The sequence below is a fragment of the Hakea prostrata genome, chromosome 4 (genome assembly GCF_041222555.1).
Source record: "Hakea prostrata isolate BN-2017 chromosome 4, UWA_Hpros_2, whole genome shotgun sequence".
Taxonomy (NCBI): domain Eukaryota; kingdom Viridiplantae; phylum Streptophyta; class Magnoliopsida; order Proteales; family Proteaceae; genus Hakea; species Hakea prostrata.
In genome coordinates, this window is record NC_142603.1 from 41,612,908 (window position 1) to 41,619,721 (window position 6,814).

A 6,814-nucleotide genomic window follows, 5' to 3' on the forward strand; every position below is an offset into this window, starting at 1 on the left:
CCTAAACGTATAGTTTGTTTCGTTGCTTAGGGTGGGAAAGTTAGAGACAAGTTTTATTAATTTAAGGAAACTTGTTTAGTAATGTGGCAATTCAACATTCTCACCCCAAGCCTTTACAAAACCTCACAAAATGTGTGGGACTTTGTAGACTGCGTTTGTTTGCAAAAGTGGGGTGGATAAAAAAATATGTGAGCCCGATGAAGAAATTTTGTGAAAAAATAATAATTGTGAGTCCCATTTTTTATTTTTCCACATAGTCTCACATATTTTGTGGGGTTTTGAAAATACTTAAGGTGGGAAAATTAGCTTGTCACATCACCAGGCTTGAGTATGAAGCCTTCTTAGCAGGTCTTTGGTTGGCAAAGGCACTAGCTATTCTAGAGATAACTATTTGTAATGATTCTCAACTTAAAGTTAATTAAGTACAAGAAAAGTTTGGGATTAAGGAGCCTTCGTTGCAAAAATATCAGGAAATGATACAAGTGCTAAAGAAGGAATTTAAGAGGTACGAGTTTTTCATATCTTGAGAAAGGAGAATGCTATGGCAGATGAATTGTCAAGATTGGCAAATGCAAACGAGAGAACCCTCGAACCTTTGGTCTACATTGAAAAACTAGAACTCCCGAGTATGAAGAATGAAGGAGTAATGTACGTGGAAGGAAAACATTGCTCGATGGACCCGATCGTGGAGTACCTTCAAGACGATAAGTTGCCCGAAGATCCGAAAGAAGCAAAACTCATCAAGGTTCAAGCAACAAGGTTCACCATCCAAAATGGAAGATTATACCGAAGATTTTATACTGGACCACTACTCAGATGTTTGGGGCCTGAAGGATTGAAGTGTGCACTAGCAGAAGTGCACGAGGGTATCTATGGAGCTCATATGGGTGGACAAACGTTGGCACACAAGATACTCAGGCTCAAGATATACTGGCCACAAATACAAGAGGATGCACTAGAATACGTGCGTCATTGTAGGAATTGCCAAATACATTCAATAGTGTCAAAAAGACCGGCAGCACCCCTGTCGTCTATCTTGGACACAGTCCCGTTCGTTATGTGGTGGATTGACATCATGGGGAAGTACACTAGGGCTTCTGGCAGTCGGGAATACTTGATTGTGGCAATTAATCACTTCACCAAGTGGGTTGAAGCGGTGCAATTGATTATTTCACCAAGTGGGTTGAAGCGGTCTCACTTGCTACCATCACTGAAAAGAAGGTCGAGAAGTTTGTGCTGGAATCCATAATACACAGATTTGGTATTTCGAAGGTTCTTGTTACCGATCATATAATACAATTTGATAATCCAAAATTCACCCAGTTTTATGGAACTTAAATGATCGAGCACCGAATGACTTCTATAGCATACCCCCAAAGCAATGGACAAGTGCAGGTAACCAACCGAACCTTGCTAGATGGAATTAAGAAAAGATTGGAATCAAACAAAGCCTTGTGGCTTGAAGAACTCCCAAACGTGTTTTGGGCTTACAGAACAACAGTTCGAACGCCAACAAGAAAAACCCCATTTAAATTGGTCTATGGATCATAAGCTTTGATGCCAGTAGAAATAATGCCAAGAACTCTCAGGGAAAGGGAATTTGAAGTTCTCTTGCATTCTACTCCAATAACTTTTTGTTGAGAGGTTGTTTGGATACTTTGGCTTCAAGCTACAAGTGTGGGAAAAAGAAATCATGAAACTCATGCCAAGCACAATTTACAATGAGCAATTAGGACACGTAGATCAAGGTCCAATACTATAAAGAGTCAATATTTGTAGGTGATTACATATTGATGCATTTCAAAGAAAATTTTCAGGTCTAAGATTTTTAGTAAGTAACAGTAATTTTTGAACTTAGTCTAGTTTTGTGAGTAACAAGAGATCTGTAATTTAGTTAATTGAAGAAAGAATCTTACTTGTGCATATGGTGCCCTGTTCTTGTGTCCAAACACAGAGATATGCGTTATGACCATTATTTTTTCAAAGATAAAATATATTGAGTTTGGATCCACGGGTAGAGGACTTTGCTCTCTTCAGACACTTCCATCACACATTTAGAAGGGATGTCTACTTTTAAATACTGGTAAGATAGACTACATGTGGATTCTCTTCCTAAATATGTGACTGAAAGATGTGAGAGAAGCCCAGTCCTCTACCATAGTAGAATAAGGATTCCAAGTCAAATATATCAAAGATACAACATTCATTTTGTATTTGCACCCTTTGTAATCTTTTCTTTTCCTTGACTGATCACTTATAAAAATATGAATTTTCATCCAAACCAATCAATTAAGAAAAGAAGACTGTTTTTTTAATTAAGATTTCATTATTATACTTGTTAGGGAATAGTTACACCAAATGGAAGACTTACTTCCCTTTAAAACCTAGAAAGGAAGATCTCTCCTTTCCATTTGATAGGTAAGTTCACATGATAATGGCAGATTTGCTGAGGCAATACCAAAGCTTCACAAAGAATCAGGTTTAATGACAAGAGAGAACTATATAATAATGCCATTATTTACATAACTTAAAAGTAATTTAGATATTTGGGTTATACTTGATTATTCTAGATTTTGTCTACATAGATCTCCAACATCTAGAGTTTTGCTGTTAAATTAGGTTTTCTTGCCTCATGAACAACCAACAGATTGGCCATGGTGTTGGTGGAAAGGTATTTGACTTGGGACTTAAACAATGCTCACTTAGGGCTGAAAATTGGAAGGCAGGTAGAAAAATAAGATTCATGGTTAATTTACCTCTTTGATGGGATTGGAGAATTAAGAAGGCCTTTTAAGGCATCAAAATTGTTAGAGAAATGCTCTCAGAACCCGTCTTCTGGACTTTGCTTGTGTGGAAGCCTTTGACACTCATTTTGCCCTAAAGAATGTGAAAACTCGTACAAGAGTATCTTGAAACCCATGAATAATTTTTTATCTAACCCACGAGTAGGAATGCAATTTGGAACAAGTGGCTCATTACAAAGTAATCGGTCTTGTATAGTTGCAACACATTTGGTTTTCCTTGGTTACCCTAGATTTCAATTAAAGAAAAACGGATGGCGAAAAACTACGAAGGCGAAGGCTGCGGAGAGGTTGGATTTGAAATAGTAAGCTTACTCGGGCTATATTAAGGATTGGGACATAAAAGAATTATGCTTTACATCCTTTAAAATTTGATATAGCCCATTACTGAAAAATCATAAGGACAAACTATGGGTGTTTAACACAACCCAAGGATCACAACAAGTAAAAGATAATGATAATATGTTATATATACAACCCTAAATGCATTGTAAATATTTGGTTTAAAGCCATTAGAGGTATGTTTGGAATCAAGATTTGTGATTACCAAGGCACTCTAGATGGTGATAGAAAATAAATTATCAAGAAACATGATATGAAATTGAGCATATTTAAGTTAACTCTTAAATTCAGTTTAGTTTCTTTTAGAAACAAAAAGCAAAGAGATTTAAAGATGCTTTGCAGTATTATTTTTTCCCCTAATTAACAAACAGTTTTAGGAATAGAGGGAATATTGGTTTTCTTTCTTCTTTTTCGGTTTTTTTTTTTTTTTAGAGATAAAAGAATTTATTTTTGGATACAGTCTATTATTATTTTGGTGGATGAGACAAAAACAATAATAAAATGCTAACGAGTTTTGGAGATATGGAAAAACTTCTACAATACACCGTCAGGAGGCTACCTCTTACTTTACCATTCTGAATCGTATTCTCCTAGACACTAGCCGGCGCTTCTCAATAAGTAACTTCAATGTGGAGGATAATTATGTTAACAGAGTTTTTTTTGAAAGATTGGGTATTTAGGTCCAATTCCATCATCGTAGGAGTTCGCTTCATTGTTGGATCAGACCCCAACGAGGATGGATGGCAGTAAATTGTGATGGCTCTGTCGCTGGGGTGCGTGGTGGTTATGGTTCTATTGGTAGAATTTCCACTTGGTCAAGTCATTTTTGCAGAGCTGGTGGAAGTCCTGTTGCAAATGTTTTGAGAATGAAATTAGAGGCAATAAGATGTGGGTAAGCACGTGCTCACCAACATGATGCGACTAAAATCCAAGTGCGGTCTGATTCCCAACTTGCAGTCCACATTGTTACTGGCAGGATAAGTGCCCCTTGGGCAGTTCTGGAACTCGTGAAAGATATTGCCGACATTTGCTCGACGTTCCAACATTGTGTTGTCCTTCACCATTTGCGTAAAACAAACCATTGTCCGGACTTCCTCGCCAACTTTGCAAGATTCTCTCCTAAGATAAGCCTGAGCCCTACCGCCCTCCCCCATAGGCTAGCTGAGCTTATTCAGTCTGATGCCAAGGGGAAACGGTATCTTAGAATGTAATATTTCCCCTTTTTTCTCTTTTTCCAGTTTAATATAAAGCATCCTTCACCAAAAAAAAAAATTTATGTTTAGAGGGTTAAATTAAACCTCTAGAAAATATCGTTCACCATTGCCAAGTAATTAAAGGGTCATGTTTAATATTTCCAACTCTTCAAAATTACTAGTTGTGGACCCAAAAATGTTTGGAGATGTTTTTTTGTATTTTATTTTGTTTTTCAGATTCTTTTTTGGAGGGAGGGGGCGTGAAGGGTAGTTATTCTGTTTTTTATTTTATTTTTTTCGAAATAGGGTTTACTGTTCCTATAATTATTCTCTTAGGTGAATTTTTTATTTTTTTTATCATCATGAAATTAATCACAATGTTCGGGCCCCATAGGCCCACGAGATTGGAGGAGGGAAGGTGTGAAAGAACGGAAGTTCGAACCCAAGACATCCCTGGTCTTACTGCTTCTACATAAAAGTTCTTATCATTGTGCCAAAAGCTCATCAATTGTCATTGTTTGAAAGTAGGTTGAAAATGAATGAAAGCTATATTCTCTATTACTTCATTTCCACTGTGAATCCATCACAATTCTTGACCATGTACATTGACTTGGGATGAAATATGTAAATCTCATATTATAGTTGTATTATTTATTATTTTGGCTTTTTTCCCCTCAATCATCATCAGGCAACCACAATGACTGGGGGCCCATAGGCCCAAGAAATGGGAAGTGGGGGTGGAGAAAAGTGTGTACCTCTTGAGTCATATTGCCTTTGCATAAGAAACTCCACTACTATGCTAGCAACACATCCACCATTTCTGCATTTGATTGTGCAGTTTTTTAAAATGAAAAACAAAAGAAGAATAAAAAGAACCTTACCTTTACTATTCTGTTGGCCAGAAAATTAAATAAAAGGGCCTAAAGTTTCATTTGTAGTGGGCCTTCAAATGGACCAGAAAAATCTTTGTAAAGGGCCCACTTCATTGCCAAGAAAATTTGTGACTTTTCCCCTTTCTACTCTTCTTTCTTTTTTCTTCTAATAACATTTTAGTATTCTTTCTCTCTATTAAGAAATTGATAAGGTCCCACATTTGTCTTTATGTATACATATATGTTTGGAGGTGGGCTTGGACTATTTGAACCATTCGAAGTGTCATGAAGTGAACATTTGGGCCCATATGGCCCAATGGCAGGACCCACTATTTGAAATACACCCCCATTTAACGGGTGAAATTTGCTTCATTATATAGTCAACCACTATAACCTAGCAAGATAATATGATTTATATCCATAACTCTCTGCATTATGATACATGAAATCACATATCCATTAAAAATATACCTAAGAAGAGGAAAAAAGATCGCGTTTCGTGCAAATCGAAATCATCGCTACTTTGACGCCCCCCTCTACTACACATTTATGATTAGGCCCACCTCCGAATACTAACAAAATAAATCATGGACTCATTTGATTCCATGTTCAGAATATTCGTAAGTAGTTCCAGACAAGTTTATCGAGAACTGTGTAACTAACAAACCACCCTAATCTCTTGTGTTTCTCTTCCCCCATTAATTAAATTAAGGAATCCATAAAGTCACCCTTCCATGCTTGGGTTACTACATAAGCAATATATTAATTTAACATATTATATTTTTGAAAAAATAAAAAATTGAAAAACCTGTTTTCTTCAAACTATGGGTAAGATAAAGTCAACGGGTAGAAACCATTAGTAAGTAAGTTAAAGTTGCAAAGCTCCCTCTCTCTCTCTCTCTCTCATATGGATCATTAGCTGATCAAGAAAAATGTTAATAGCTAATCAAGAGAAGAAAAATATGAATAGGTCAAAAAGATGATATCTTTCAATCTGGAAAGGTTCTTGTGAATTGAAAAAAAAAATTGAAGCACAACTGTTGATGAGTAGATAAAAGCACAAAGGATTGAAAGAAGTAGTTGGAATACATAATATAGGGAATCTCCAACCGTTGATGCTTGGGAGTTCTTTAATTAACTATTTTATTTATTTAACCAATTAGTCAATTAGGTGATTATTTAAATCAAAATTAGTGTTTTTGGTTCTTGGGGGGAAGAGATCCAATTAATCTCAAATTGCTATTAAATGTTAATAATTCAATTTTTGAGTGGTAATGAGTTTAAGTTTGAAAACAATCTATTCTTAAAAATAAGGGTAAGAATGTATAAAATTATTTTTCAAAGACCTTGCAATAATTGTGTATTTCATGTTTTGTAAGGTTGCATGTTCACTTCTTCAGCTTATTAGTTTCGAAGTTAGGGTCGAATTTGAACTCATCTGTACATCTTGTTTCTCACAAATTTAAAGCAACCGCTGTGTTCAGAAAGGCTAAAATAGACCAAATACCAAATTCCAATCCAAACTAATCCCTAATACCCATCGACATGGATTCTCGAGTTGGATAAAGTTGATTAGAAAATTTTTACCAAATCTCAGCCGAGATCT